The 16483-nt window shown below is 43.2% G+C and overlaps 1 protein-coding gene across 1 annotated transcript in view; it reads right to left on the bottom strand.

Moving 5' to 3' along the window:
* THRB (thyroid hormone receptor beta) overlaps positions 1-15603 on the bottom strand; it is a 361132-nt gene extending 345529 nt beyond the window's left edge. The window contains exon 1 of the mRNA XM_014789974.2: positions 15529-15603. The gene's annotated coding sequence lies outside the window, so the exon portion shown is untranslated. The remainder of the gene's footprint in view (positions 1-15528) is intronic.
* Between the last annotated feature and the right edge of the window lie 880 nt (positions 15604-16483).

Here is a 16483-nt window from a genome sequence, read left to right on the forward strand (position 1 = left end):
TCAGTGGTTGCCATCTTCAATCAGAGAGACTGAAACAAAAAATTAAGATGAAAAATTTACTTTTCAGAAGCCACAAAGCTACATCAGTGTTGAAGAAATGTAACTGATTAAACTTCGGAATAATTTTTTGTACGTTTGCTGCATTTATGCTTTTGAAGATATTAAAACAAAACTGCACTGCCACTTTTGGGACACCCTGTATCTCCCGTAACTTGGGGGATTTCTTTTGGGTTCAGAATTATTATTCTCTTCATGTTAACGCACGTCCTTTGGTCAATTTATAGTTATTTTTTAATTAAAAATGAGCTTTTCTTTAAAGGTGATTTTGAGATATTCTGTGATATGGCACTGTTTTCTGAAATTGAGTGAAAAATTAAAATTCATATATTGTCATTAACTTGCAGTTGAGATCATTTTAACATTCATATCTGCTATTTAGACATCATACTTGTTTAGGAGTCTGAATTGGAGAATATAATTTCATGATCTCAGGTGCCAGTCAAGTGGCTGAACTTAAATGCATGTGTTCAAACCTTTTTCTTTTTTAAACACTTATCAGTATATATAAGGAGATATATCAGGTCTTTATGACAGTGGTTTTCAAGATTCTTTTTTTTAACTGTAATCCCAGCCGGAATTCCATTTGGCAATCATGACTCAGACATACATAATAAAGGTGTGTGTCAGTGTGTATGTGTATTTGCATTTTTCTAATGAAACAAATGTTTTAAAAACATGTGATTTACTCTAATACTTTCTATTGTAGTCTTTTTTTCTTAAAACTCTGTTGATTGTGACTCCTGTTATGTTGATTCCAGGCCCACTAATGTGTTGATAACCAAGTTTAAAAAACAATAAACTAGGTATCTTGGGGTTAGTCAATACACACCAGGGTTAATCCATTAACTCTTTTATACGTTTGGATTCTGCATATTTTTCTTTAAAGAGAAGTAAGAAGGGAGAAGTAGAACAGAAGTGAGTCCCAAACTCCAATGTGCACATGAATCCCCTGCAGTCTTGCAGGGGATTGCAGGGAAATGCAGATTCTGGGTCAGCAGGTCTGGGGTGGGCCCGAGATTCTGCATTTCTAACCAGCTTGTGGTGGTGTGGATGGGCGGATCTGGGGACAGTACATTCTGAGAAGTGAGGGTGTAGAAGTCTGTCTAAGGAGACAGTGAGCAGCAGAAGTCACTGCACAATTCACACCACCATCTTATAGCTAGCGCTGCCAAAATAAGGGGCTAACCCCTCCACTGGCGCCGAGAACAGCCCAAGCACTTCCACAGGCTACACACAGCACGCTCAATGCGGCCAAAGAAGGCGACGTCCTTCAGCGGGTCTCCGTCATCAGCGCTTTCATAACCCTCTCCTCTGTCATCTTTACTCCATTTCTGTTCTCCATAACCAACCCTCAGCCAAAAAGGCAGAGGCAAGGCAACCCTGTTTCTGATTGCTTGGAAGCCCCTTTGGAGGGAATTACCTAAAAATGTGGACTACTAGATGAGGCACAGCAAGAACAGCAAGAGACAATGCCAGCAAACACGAGTGTGAAAGATTTATTAACATTTCACTTCAGCGAACTTGTTAAACCGTGAAACCCGCCTGTCAAGGTGGACTGTGCTCATAAAATTCTCCTGAACGTGACAGAAGTAAATCCGATTGTTCAAATCCTGATTTCATAATTCTAAACCATATAGTTAGATACTTGGCAATGTCTGGAGACATTTTTGATTGTCACAACTCGAGGGTGCAGTGCTAATGGCATCTAGTGACTAGAGGCCAGGGATGCTGCTAAACATCCTGCAATGCACAGGACAGTACCCGCCCCCCCCAAACAAAGAATTATCTGCCCCAAAATATCAATAGTGCTGAGGTTGAGAAACACTGCTTCAGGGAAAAAAGAAGGGCATAGTAGAGGCAAGAACAGAGCTATTAGGTGAGAGAACGCACTCTCCAGGGCCACTAGGCTCTCTCAGGTGAAAAGGAAGGTCTTAGAGAGAATGAAGACCATGGGAGACAGATGATGGGTCTGATGAAAGGGGTGGGAGATCTGGCTGTGCCTCCTATTTCAATGGATCCCCCTCTAGTTGATTCCAAACCAATGGTGGGGTCAGCTCCCCCGCTCCAGCACCTCAGGAGAAACAAGTCCATACCTCAAGAGAACCAAGAAGTCCAAAGGAGGCCAGCGATCCTTGGGTGGGTCAGAGGCTGCCCTGCATGGTGACAGACCAATGAGGAGAAAGGCTCAAGTGTAGTAGATGCTGCTGGTGCCCTGACCCTGTCCTCACGGGCACCACTTCAGTGCCCACCAGCTTGTCTTCCGACTGCCAAAAACTGCAGCCCTTTGCTTGGAGGCTTGCACTTGGCTGCCCAAGTGGCAGTCCTGAAATATGGGGACTCAAGTGCCTCTGGAGGCAGTCTTCCCTGATACCTGACAAGTTTTGGTGAATAAAGACCCACTCCCTTGCCTCTTTGGGTAGGGTAACTATGAGACACATGTTGCACGCTGTCTCCCAGAGTTCCCCAATGTGACGAAGCTCCAGGTGCCCAGAGTGGTAACTGGTCTGCTAACACCCCTTCTTGGCTGCTGTCCCTGCTCTGGCTCCCTTGCCCACTCTGCTACTGGTGTTTCCTTCACCTTCCTCCCAGAACAACTTGCACTTGAATTTGATCTCAGGGTCTGCTCCTGGGAAACTCAACTCTAGCGGCAAGTCTTTTGAGGGAATATTGGGCTGGCAGCCACTTGATCCTCAGGTTTCTCTGATGTAAGAGCTCTCTGGGTTCACAGTATCCCTCTCTTAGAGGGGCCGATTTTTGCATCCCCAATGCCCTGGGCATAGAATCATTAGGCTCCTCTGAGCTGCAGGCTCTGGTCTCACTTCTTTCAGACCCTCGGAAACACAGGTGCAGGCATAGTCCTCTCTCTCCCATTAAGAGAATAGGCAAAACAACGTCTTTTGCTCAAGGATGACAGGGAATGCTAACATAATCCCTATTAGTCTCAAATGCCCCTAAACTTCTGCAAGACCTCAAATAAGTAACAACTCTGAGGTCTTACTCTAGTGCTTGGAAGAGGCGAAGATGAAGAGCAACGGCTGCCATGGTTCACATGAAACTTGAATGAATTACCAGTGGGGATTAAAAACCACAAAATAGCAAAAATGGAACAGTTATTGAAAAACACTGCTAGACAAAGAGAAATGAATTGTAAACCCCCTCAGGGCAATCTTAAATCACTCATCTTCCATGTAACGCTCAAAATCTTAAGAAAAAAAATAAAGTCTACAAAAAAGCTAGGCATTGTGAAAGATGCCACAGAGGCAATGTGTCCAAGTGGGCTCCTCACGACGGCAAAAAGGACATTTAAAAAGCAATGCAGCTTGACACTTTCCAAACAGTCTCAGAACATTCTCCCTGCAGAAACTTGAACCCATCCCCTAAGGAATTCCTTGCTGTCATACAAGTTGAGTAATCAGTCCGCCAAACTTGGGGGTCTCTTTACAGTAAGCCATTCTTAAGAATGTTTCTTTACAAATCCTTAGAAGCCGCTCTTCTTGGACTGTGGATTTTTGCTGGGTTTCATCTTTGCAGAGAACATCCACTTGGGGGCCTGATTTCTTGCCAACTTAGTTAAGTAGACGCGAAGATCTTATATCTCAGTTCTTATGTGTGGATGGCTTTTTTTTTTTAAAGAAAAGAACAGCAGAGCTTTTCTGCTGGACAACCTATTCCCTTATTTATAATGCAGGACAGCAGGGCCTTGTAAGTGTATATTCTGGTTCATCTGAGGACACACGGTTGTTCATTTTAAAATTAGATTCATCCTAATTACATGAAAACAGCCTATGTGTGGTAGGTCAAAACAGCAGGAAGGCATTACTCAGCACCTACCTGCCGGGCCTGCCTTCTAGACTCCACTAAACTTGTTTAACACACAGCCCCTGTCCTCTTGAATGTTCAAATCTAGCAAAGAAATAGCCATCTCATTGACAAATATGAGATTTGGACACTGACCAGCAAAGAAATATATATAGTAAGTGACTAAACATGTAATATTACCTTGGGCAAAGGGGTGAGGGAAACTGTCATTGAAGTGGCATGTTTCAGCAGGGCCAGAGAGAATTTTGATCTCAATCCTAATTAATCAGGCCAGAATTTTGGGAGCTCCTTGAATGAAGGATACTGGGAAGCTGGGTTGAAATAGAAGCAGGAAAAAATAAATATTGGACTTTAAGGGATAGAAGTTTGAATGTGGACAATAGAAAAGCATCAGAACAAGGGAAGGGAATAGCTGTTGTGAAAAAAAGAAGATAGTCAGCTTACACCCCACATTTAGTCCAAGTGGGAGAGCCAAATTGGTGTTCAAGAGGCGAGAGTCCTGGGCAGGTAACTGAACACGTATATTCTCATTTTTGGCAAACTGTGAGGGTTCACTAACTACAATGATTGACCACGGAACGTCTCTCTTGAGATTGAAGAATGCTAGGTCATCTATAAAAAGGAGACTGTTACCAATAAACACATAGTAATTTAAAACTAAATACTAAAGAATAACTAATGATGCAAAATGATCAAGGAAATTTGGAGGCTGACTTCCACGTCTCTCCTTTTGATTTCCTGCCTTTTGGATAATAATGCCCCATACCTCCAGGGAGCAGGTTTACTTAGCACAATCAATTTCACAACTTTTTTTCTTTTTAAAGCTTCAGTATGTGGTTGTGTATCCTAGTTATTAGTTTTAGTTCTCTATGTGAGCCACCGTCACAATATGACAACTGACAGACGGGTGGTGTGGTTCCACAACCGGGAACCGAACCCAGGCTGCGGTGGTGAGAGCGCAGCATCTTAACCACTAGACTACCAGGGCTGGCTCTACAACTTCTGTAATAATAAAATGATAATAAAATTGTTTTCCATGTATTGAGCACTCACCAGGCACCATGTCCCGGCTAAGCCAATTATAACTATTATCTCATTTAGTCTCCTCCACAATGCTGTAAATTAAGTACCAACATTATTTCCACTGCACAGTTAGGGGGATTAACGTTCAAAGTGGTTAAGCAACTTGCTGGAGAGACCATACCAAGGAGATGGCAAAGCCAGGCATCTGACTCAATGCCTGTATGGCTGTGCACCGCCCCAACCTGAACTCTTGATTTCTCTCTCCAATGCCCCAGCTCTCAACCAATGCAGGACCCAGGATTCCCAGCTTCCACCCTCCCCACGACACACTTGGCAAATAAGGGAAAGGGCTGGGTCTCTCCTCCCTGCTCTGTGCTAGGACTTTAAAATAGGACATTACCAGCACCCAGCGGTTACCCTGAGCCCCAGAGACCCCAGTGAGGGGCCAGTAATAAATTGGAAATTATTGAGAGAATTACATCTTCCCTATTATGGAATATCAAGAATTAGCTGGATTCTGTACTTGAGAGGCATTTATCAGGATTAACTTCTAAATATTGCAAATTTTGATTTTCAAAATACTGTAAAATATTTTACAAAAATAGACTTGAGTCGTCGAAGACGGCCCCACCTAGGCTAATCTAAAGGCACACAATTATTTCTTTTTCTTTACATGTCCTCAGCATGATACTTCTTATCATTGCTTGGTCTTATTTCTCAATAATCGAAAATACGTATGCCTTTTGCATTTCCTTACTTCTTAGAATAAGACATTTTAATAATCATTAAGTGGCAAGGTTTTCGGAAAGGTAAAATACGCACAGTTAGAAGGGAAGGGCTTCTTTGTTCTTTTCACTTACCTCACTTTTATTATTCATGCCCCTCTTACATTTCCTTCACAGGAGGCCCTTCTATAGGCCTCCTGGCTGAATATTTGATAAAGCATGTTTATTATTTGGGAAGAAAACAAGCAAACATACTTTTAGACTAAAAAAGAGTATTCCCCACTGTAGTAAGCAATGATAAATAGGATCAATAGTAGGAAAATTGGTATTTTTAGTTAAGATATTATGTAATAAGTCATTTATTTAAACAGTCTAAAGCTCTGTAAAATGATTCCAGGAAAATGGCTTCAATACCTCAATACCTCTGTCAACACACCAAGAATCAGCTCTGGCTTCTGCTCCCTGATATCTCTACTTTAAATTTCAGTTCCCTTTTAAGAAATCAGCATGTTAATGATCTGCCAATAATGCCGGGGTTGATCAGCAAGCTCCCAGTATTACGTGCATATTAGGACCCACATAGATCTAACAAGGAAATCAAAATGATGGTCAAAGACGAAAGGAAGAACCAGGTCTAGCAAGATTAAAGATGATTAAGGGAAGTGAGGAAACAGAATTAGGTCAGATAGGAAGATGGTACTGCACCAAAAAAATAGAACTGGGTTACCACATTGCTATAAAGATGTTTCCATCACTTACCAATGGCTTTAAAAGTAACAAGACAGTGATGTGATGAGAGCAACAGAAGAATTAAAAAACAGAGTAGCAGGATTGCCCCCTTGGCATAGTAGTTAACTTCAGCACGCTCCACTTGGGCAGCCCAGGTTCATGGGTTCGGATCCCAGGCACAGACCTACACCACTTGTCAGCCATGCTGAGGGGGCAAGCCACATACAAAATAGAGGAAGATTGGTACAGATGTTAGCTTGGGGCTAATCTTCCTCAAGCAAACAAAAGAGCAAGATTGGCAACAGATGTTAGCTTACGGCAAATCTTCCTCACCAAAAAAAAAAAAAAAAAAAAAAAACCAGAGTAGCACAGTGTGACAGAGAGGTCCCTGACCACCAAATAATTCTTGCTAACTACAACCCCCCATCATTTTTATAAATAAAGTTTTATTGGCACACAGCCATGCCCATTTATTTACATATTATCTATGGCTGCTTTGGCTCTAAAACAGCAGAGTTGAGTAGTCTCAACAGAGACTGTATGTTCTGAAAAGCTGAAAATATTTATTATATGGTCTATTACAGAAAATGTTTGCCAACCCCTGGGCTAAGGATAACATTGAGATTATCTAATTTATCTACTCTAATTGTTTTGGGATTAAACAAATTAAAACTCCGATAAGTCAAGAGACTTGTCCAAAATATTTTTATTCTTCATTAGGTGATATTTCCATAATGTCACTCTCATTCATTCATTCACTCACCCAGATTCTCCACCCATCTCTAGTTTTGATCATTAAAGAAATAAAACCCCTATCACTTAGAAATCAACACAACACTAAATAATCTCAACCCAACAATGTCAATGCTAATTCAATATAATTGTGTAGAAGTATGTTTCCGGCTGACATGGGAACTGTAGGCACGTATACACAATAGCAGAGAAACCCTTGAAGTCATATTCAGCTACGAATAGGCTGTGAGATGGTCCTTATATTAAGCTTCATTTGAAAACATTTTAAAAAGAATCTATCATGTAATCCACTTTCAAATTAAACTTGAAATTCCCCCAAATGTAGAGCCAGTTTGCTAAAAATATTCAATATTGGAATTAAATTAGAAAAATTTTGCTACATCTTGGAGAAAGTGAAATCTGTTCCCAAAGACTTCACAGCAACACATAACTGCCTCAAACCTGCAGCCTTCATCTCTCTGTGGATTATTCTAAGAGTCTCTAACTGGGCTCATCATTTCCAGTCTGTCTCCTACTCAAGATCTATCCAAAACAAAACTCTCCTAAAATAAAAATCTGATTTGCTGAACATCCTTCGGCCTCTTCATACTATCAAGACAAAGTCTATTTTCCTGATTGTGGCCAGAAAGTCTTCACCAGGTGGCTCCTACCTGCTCCAACAGCCTCATTTACTGTCCTCTGCACATCAGTCAGATTGGGCTCTTTGCAATTCCTGGGCTCCTGCAATTCCCCAAACCTTTCATACTTTACTCTGAATCATACATTTGTATACGGTGTTCTTTCTACCTAGAACTCTCTCCACTCCCACCTGTGGGTTCCCAAGTACCTTGTATTTACTCCATCATAGAACTTATGAATATTGTAATTGCCTGGTGAAGTATTAATTCTACCACCAGAATGAATAGCTAATATTTAAGAACACTAAACTGTAGATGAAGTGCTACATTATTTCATTTAATCTTCACATGTTATAGATGAGGAAACTGAGCACAAGCAACAAAGCCAAGTGAAGCCAGGATATGAATCCACACATTCTCACTTCACAGCCCTGGGTCTTAATTCTATACAAGTGGTTTTCAATGGGGGTGATTCTGCCTCCCAGGAGACACCTGGCAACATCCAGAGACATTTTTGACAGGCGCAACTGGAGTGTGGGAGGAGCTACTGGTATTTAGTGGGTAGAGGTAAGTGATGCTGCTAAACATCCTAAATTCACAAGACATCCCTCCCCAGCAAAAATATCTGGCCCCAAATACCAATAGTTTAGAGGTTGAGAAACACTGTTCTACACTAAATTGACTCCTTTAGATTGCTCCAAGAGACTCTGAGCATCTCCACAGCAAGGATTTTTAAATGTTAACCATGGTATCTTGGCACCTACCATAGAGCCTGGCACCCAGCAGATGTCCAATGCATATGTGATGGATAGATGATGGGATAGATGCATGAGTTGATGGATGGAAGGATGGACAGACTCCAGAGGAAAAAAAAAAAGTCAACTTATTTTAAGGCTTGGTTTTTGTGGCAACTTCAATAAAGATAAATCTGAACACATATTCTTAATGAACAATAAATGAATGCACGTAGAGTACATTTCAGAGGATGCCCTCACCTTAGCAATACATTATGTTTATGAAACTATAAAGTGTGAGATCAAATTAAAAAGCCAAATGCCTAGATTTTCTTTTTTTTTCCTGCACGAGGCCTCAGCTGGACTAGATGTTTTTCAAATCCCTTACAACTACTACACTACGGGATAAATCGATATGTTCATCATCCACATAGGCCATAACTCAAGTTGTTTTTCAAAAGATTTTCTGTGTAAGGTTCCCCTGGTTCCTTTTTTTAAATTAAAAGACAAATAATACAAGAATGTACAACCTTATACTTTCCCCTATTGTAGCAACAGTTCAGATATAAATACATGATTCTAGATCTCTAGATGCTGGAAATAGAGTAGAAATTACAGTGAAGCTTAAGTGAAATTCAAAAAAGCAATCAAAAACACATATGGCAGAAATAAACCATTCTCTGGCTTATGTAAATTAATACATCTAAATAGCAGAAATAAAGTCAAGAAAAGATATGTTTTATGATTATAATATGTTAAAAGTAACAGCAATTTAGCATGATTTGTACATCATCACAAAACACGTCAACAATGGCAGTATTAATCAGTGTGGAATACAAACTGATGGATTTTTTGTGAAAAAGCAAAAAGGTTCCACTGCGGGGCTAGATACTGCTCCTTTGAGTTATCATGTATTATGAAATGTAGTCAGAGGTTAAAATAAATGAGAGTAATTTTTTAAAGTGTAATACTATGAACTATTCCTCACAACCTCTTGCATTGAACTTAAGCCATTTGAGGCTTTACACACACACACACACACACACACACACACACATACACAAAATCAAAGAATGTGGTGACCAAATAAGTTTTTCTATCTGCTCTGCCTCTTGGAGATGCATAATGCACACTAGCATCAAAACAGGCTCTGAAAACTCTTGCATTAAGTTGTTAAATGCAGGATTTTCCAAACATAATTAACCATAGAGTAATATAAGTAAATAGTAAAATAAGTAAAAAGTAAAATAAAATGAGGATCTGCCAAAATATTCAGGAGTATGGAGAAGGGACTAGAAGCGATGACAGGACTTGTGGCTTGGGACAGCAGTGTGACTGTGGCATTTCTCACCAGGATTTGGAAGCTGCACATGGGAACCACAGCTGAAGCCAGAGTCAAGCAGTGCCTTTTTGCTGTATGTGAGAACATGACACACACTTGTCACACAGGGAGATTCTGCCTGTGTGGACATGTAAGTTGGCGAGCCATTTATGTATATGGGAGAGAAATACGAAAAAGTTGACCCAAACTTAGGAATGTCATAATCATTATCATCAATCATTATCTTCTGAGCACCTATTCTGTGCAATCATTGCTGAAATCTGGGAAAACAGAGTCTTAAGAGAAACAAATAATAAAGGGGAGAACCATCTTGAGAACCATTGAACAATATCTGTTCACACAAGTGTACTTCCCAAGTCAAGGAGACCTACCTGCTGTTAATTTGCATTCCTTTATCCTAGCTTTTGCTTTAGTCAGCTTATCACTCTTAACTTTCTGAATAAATCCCTAAATTCCTGATTACAGAGAGAAGCCACGATCCCTGAAGGCTCTCTTTTGGAATATATATGTATTAGTGTGTGTGACTGTCATAATGGAAAGGCTACAATATGCTTCCTGGGACGGAGAGTCAAGGTTCCCGGGTCCTAATTCAAGGCTCTCCTGTCTTGCCATTTGGAAAAGATACCTAAGTTCACAGCAGAGTTCAGTTTCTTACTCAGTAAAAATAGTACCACAAGAAGAGCTGCCAGTACATAAAGTCTCCAAAGTTCCTTGAAATTAGCGCATTATGGACCAGACTACATTAGCCTTGAACATAGATCACTATTCTAGCTGTCAGCTGGCTAGATTCCTGAAAGGAGGATATGGAAATACATTACTTGTGGCTCAATGATTTGGATACTACCTGCCCACACCCCTACTTGCTTAAATGTCATAATTAACTAACAAGTTTGGGAATTTAAGGTGGAAAGTGAACATCCTTAATCAGAGACTCACTGGTCTAAACATATTCAACCCCACACCAGTTGGATACCAAGTGAATCTGGGGTAAATCCCACTGCAATTTACACTAATACACATGAGCTACAGAAACCACAAAATCTCACCTCCTCAGATTAAAATAACTTTATTTCATCTAGGGGGCCATGTGAGGGATCTCAATAGGCATATCCACTACATCACACGGAGACCATTGCAGAATCCCTTTGTATTAATATATGCATATTGTCTCATAGGTCACTGGGCTGCACACTGAGCTTCAGAATGACTGGCAGGGCCAGGCACATAGTATGTACACAAATTTTTGTAGACTGATTGAGATCAAAGCAAGTAACCAAAATGTCTTTAAATAAAGCAAAGAGTTAACTTGCCATCCATTGCTCAACCACCTTGGACACTAGAACAAGCCCTTCTAGCAAAATACTCAGGTGTGATATGGACATATAATGCAGTGCAGGCAGCAAACATTCACTTTGGGCAAAACCAAGTCAGAAGATGACACTTAATACGAATATCAGAAGAGAAAGAGAAGCACCACCTCCTCTCCCCCTCCCATTCATCCTTCCCGCAAGCATGTCCCCGTGCCCAGGTGTCAAACTCTTTGCTAGGTGCTGGGGAGTCAAAGATGAATAAACCCAGAGCCCCTCATCACAATTTAGATGGGGAAACAGAAATGGAAACAAACAACAAACTGCCCTATAGGGTGATAAGACCTCTATAGACGGGAGCACAAAGCATCGAGGCCACCTGTTCAGAGAGGTTTATGGCCACAGCATCTTTTCAAGTACCTGGCTGTCCTGTCCTCTCAGGTTGCTCTAGTCAAAAGCGTGGCTCTGACGCTGGATATTTGAGAAAGTCAGCCTAAAGAACATGCTAATCATTCATTCCTCTAGGTTTTCTGAGCTCTATTTCTGCACTGGGGACAATCGCCAGAATCTCCAGTGCTGGACTGTAGCAGCTCAGGCTCCCAAAGATAAACTCTCACTGGGTTATTTTTCATCATTATGTATTCTGCATTTTTTATTCCCATGAGGGTTGGTAAAAAGATATGACCATATAAAGAACTTTGCTTCATTTTCTGCAGAATTGAAGTTCAAGTATTGACCACTGTATGATTTGATATTTCATAGGAGTATATACTAGCTGCCAGGCACCATAGTCAGTGCTCTACAAATGTCATCTGATCTACCCTTACAATTTTAATGCATACCTGCCACCTCCCTTTTTTCTGTTAACTTGGCTACTAAGAAGCTCAAAGCTAGATTAAATACTCAAAAGCAATAAGCTCTTAGGATTTCAGATTAATTATCTTTACTCCTCTCTAAGATTTTGATCTTTCTTCCCCTCCCATTTTTACCAGTCTCTTTATTTTGTGGGATTTTCACTATGCATTTACTCAGCTATATTTTTGAAAGTTGATACTCTATAAACAAAAACAAATGACCATAATCATCAATTGTAATTTCCTTTTAGTTTCAATTGTCAAAAGAATTTCCACGAATAGCTAATTGGACACTGACCCCTTGGGTATCACACCTCCGTCACTTGAAAACTCAGATAATGCAATATTTCCCATAATCATCTGGTTCAGAATCTGTTTATGAAAGTGTGAAAAAGGGCAAAAGGGGAGAGTTGACTGACAACTTACAACCTAGGGTAACCATCAGGTTATTTCCAAACCTAGTACCAAGAACCATTTCTATCTTATGTTGGATCCTGACAGCTCCATTTTGCCCCTGCCCCAACCGCCACTTTTGTAAACCAGCAATACCATCACACGCCCTTAGTCCCCTTAGGGCTGCCAAGGCCAGAGGCACTGCCAGAACCTGCTGAGTGAGAAGGCACTGCTATCACCCAGTGATGTCTGTTCCCTGGAATTTCACTCTTAGCACTGACAATGCCTCTGGAACTCATACTCTGCTGAAACCCAGGGAGCTGAAGGTCAATGTCTTCAGGGAATCAAGGTAACATCTAAGACAAACTGCTGCTGAGGATTTCCGTGTACTCAAGGCAAATGCCCCCAAGAAGAACTCACAGAAATAACTCTCTGTGTTGTCACTAGTTAGAATGAGACTAGCTTTCGTCTCACACACACACACACACAAGAGAGTGATTTATCTCTTATTTATCAAAGATTGAACCTTATACACGTGGCACACACACATGCATAGACACAGATCTTGGCAAACCCAATTGGAACTTACTTAGGATTGCTTAGCCAGGTATTTTTGGAACACAGTGTTTGGGCACAACCATTTATTTATTCAACAAAGATTTATCCAGCACCTACTGTGTGCCAAGCACTGTTCAAGATGCTAGAGAATCAAGAGTGAACGAGGCAGTCAAGACCCTTTTTCTTATGGACTCTATGTTCTAAGGAGAGACAGGTATTCAGCAAGTACCAACTGAAATGAATAATTAAGATTGCAAATAAGATCAAGGAAGGGGGAAAAAAAGGAAATAAAAAACAGTGTGATGGTTCTCAGAAGGAATAGGGGACTCCCTTTGCTCAAGTGATCAGGAAAGGCTGTTAAAGAAGGTGACACATAATCTTACACAAGAATGACAAAAAGGAGCTAAAGAAACCAATCACCTTTACTCTGATTTCCATCAAGAAGACGAGCTTACTAAAAAAAGAAAAGTGCAATTCCATTTGTGGCTCCACACACCCCATGCTTCACACAGCTGCAAAAACTCCAGGAAAGAAAAGGAATCCACAACTTTCCATATCCTTAAGGAAAATTTAAGAAATCATCTTTTCCCAAAGATACTAGATTAAAAGGAAGTTGTCTTAATTCATCTCTATAGTAGAATTTACTACGAAGAATCTGAAAGGGGAGAAATGGAATGTTTACTCCTCTTGTAAAATCAGTTACTTCATAAAACAATACTCCAATGTCAATAAAATTATGCCTTTGCATTGTAATGCCAACGGGAATTGTTTCATTAAAAAATTAGTTCTGTGGCTATATTCAGTATCACTTACTTTCACTCACTGAAAAATAGAAGCAAAGCACATTTACTAATAGATGGTCCCACTTCCAATATATAATAAAACTTTGAAATTCATTAAAAATAAGATTCTGATAGTATCTGTTTAACATCCACAAATAATAAGTGGTGGTTCACCAATGCCTTCCCATAAAATACCCCAAACAAATCACTTACTATTGGATTTCTGTTAGAGTCAATTAAAACACTAGTCAACTTGGCATGAAAACTCCTCAAGACATCCACTGCTCAAAATATTTTTCATCAAAACACCTTTTTCTTTAATGTTTCCTAGTCCCTGACTTGTTTCAGAATAAGAGAGGTAAGCAGAAGTGAATTGGGAGCAGATCAGTCACTGTAAATATTCTAAATGAATCATGGAATATTTTGACTAAAATGCAATTTTTATAACTTTGTAATCCAGTGCATGCTATACATTATTACAATGTAAATAAGCATACTAAACTAAAGCCAAATAATATGTAAATATATTGCCCAACAGGTCAACATTACCCAGTACATTTATCATTATAAAAACTGCCGTGCTTTGATATTAATACACTGTCCAAGGAATGCTTAATTTTCTGAACTTCAAAACAGGTCTTAAAAACTGAATCTCTCTAGCACCTAAGCCAATAACATGCTAAGAGGAAGACTTCGTGCTTGAATCTTCACAAATTCTGAATGTGCGTGGAGGGGGAGGAGGAAGAATCTGCACTTGTCTATTCAGGTGAACTCTTTTCTCTTTCTTTGACTCACTTAACGAATTATTATGCTTCTAGACCCTTCCTTTAAAATTTCCCATTTGGGGAAAATTACACATTTAACCTTTAATAAATAAAAAACTCACCCCACTCTCTCCCCGTAAAACAAATCAGAAGGTTTAAGAATTGGCACTAATAATAATCCTACAATGGTCATGGGGAAATCCTCCTCCAAAATGACAACTGCAGCTAAGAAGGACGAAATCCACTAGGAGTAAAAGATTCCCCCAAATTAGTCCTTCCCCGAGGGACGGCGGGGGGTGGGGGGTGGGGCGCACAGCTGGCACAACTCTTGGTATCAGAACCAACTCGAGGCGACTCAGAGGAAGATGCTGCGTCAAGAGAAGCAAAGCAAAGAGCGACCCAGGAGGCTGGCGAAATCGCGACTGATTCCCTGAGGAGGCGGGGAGAAGCCAAGTCGCCAGGCACCGGCCACAGCGCACGCCAACATTCAGGATTATTCTCCTTTCCAAACCCCAGAGTTCCGGGGCAGGAGCAAAAAGGGGGATGGGGGACGCACAGTCTCTTTAAACCGCCTCCCCCGCCCCCCGGTGTCTGCCAACCTTTTCCGAACCCCAGTGTCACAGAACTTCCTCATCATGGAAACTTCCACTCGGTTCGGCGCTGAGGATGCCAAACTCCATTTCACAAGGAGCCTGTCAACAGCTGGGCTTGGGGTTTGAGGAATGGAGCCGCTGCGATTGGAGAGGGCCCCCAGCCACCCTGTTCTAGCACTGCCCACGCTGTGGCTCCCTGACTGCCGCCGCGCGCTGCCCGAGCACGAGACGGCACCTCCTCCCAGCCCCAGGGCGCAGAAGCCCCGCGGAGGCAGGTAATGAGGCGGCTGACACCCCCACCCGCCCACGCCCGCCCGCCTGCGTGCGCTCCGCTTCGCCGCCCGCACCCTTTCAGGTTTCCGCGACACCCCCGTCACCATCCTGCCCACCCTTCTGGGCAGTTGGAACTGTCGCCCCCTCCTCCCCGGTCCACCTCCCGCACCCCCGCCTCCGCGCGGTCCTCTCGCCAAATTACCAGTGCCCTCGAGCCGGCTGAGTTGAGCGCCCCTGCCCGGGGAACGCAGCCTGCGGGCGCTTGCCCCGATCCCGGGGAGCAGAAGGTCTCCTTTCCAAGCGCACTCACATTATTCATGCAAAGTTAATCCCCGCCGCGTCACGGCCGCCCGCCCGAGGATGTGCGCCTTCCTTGGCCAAGCCCCGCAGTCTCCACCCTCCTCCGCCCCCTCCTCCCGGCGGCGGGGTCCCGGGGAGCGCAGGCGACCGGACGTCGCGCGAGTCCTGCAAAATGTCAACTCCTTGGGCGAAGAAAGGCGGCTGCAGCCAGGGCCGCCTCGGCCCTCCCCGGCCACTCCACTTTTATAGGCGTAGGAAGCGAGTGTGGCCCGGGCACCGGAGTCCCCGCCTCTCCGGGCCCCCCGCGCGCCCGGCCCGCCCCGGCCCGTTCCCCGGGCGCTGCCTTACTCCGGGCCCCGGGCGCCCGCTCCGCGCCGCGTCTGCGAACCGGTGACCTGGTTTCCCCTCCAGCCCTCCCGGCGGTCCGACTCGCGCGGCGGCGGCGGCGGCGGCGGCAGCCAAGAGCAGGCAAACCCGGCTCCGCCAGGGGCGCAGCGAGGAAATGGCCTCCCGGCCGCACGCCCCGCTGCCGCCGCCGCCCGGGGCTGCCTGGCTGGCACCCGACGCCCCCCGCCGGGCTCGGGGCCAGCGCTCTGACGTGTCCGCCGCTCCTGGCTCGCGTACCCCTACCCCGCGACCTGCGCGCACACTGCCCGGGGCCGGCCGCCTCCACACCTGCCTCGCCAGGTTCGGGCGCGGCCCCTCCTCCCAGTCCCGGCCGTGCGCTCCACCCAGGGGGCCCTCTCGGGTGGCGATGTTGCTGTGGTTTGGGTGGCCGCGCGTCCACCCACGCGGCTGCATGCGCACCGAGGTTCGGATTTGGACGTCACTCCTCTAGTAGGCAAAGAGGAAGGAAT

This window comes from Ceratotherium simum, chromosome 5, assembly GCF_057802395.1.
Source record: "Ceratotherium simum simum isolate JZ-2026a chromosome 5, ASM5780239v1, whole genome shotgun sequence".
NCBI lineage: Eukaryota > Metazoa > Chordata > Mammalia > Perissodactyla > Rhinocerotidae > Ceratotherium > Ceratotherium simum.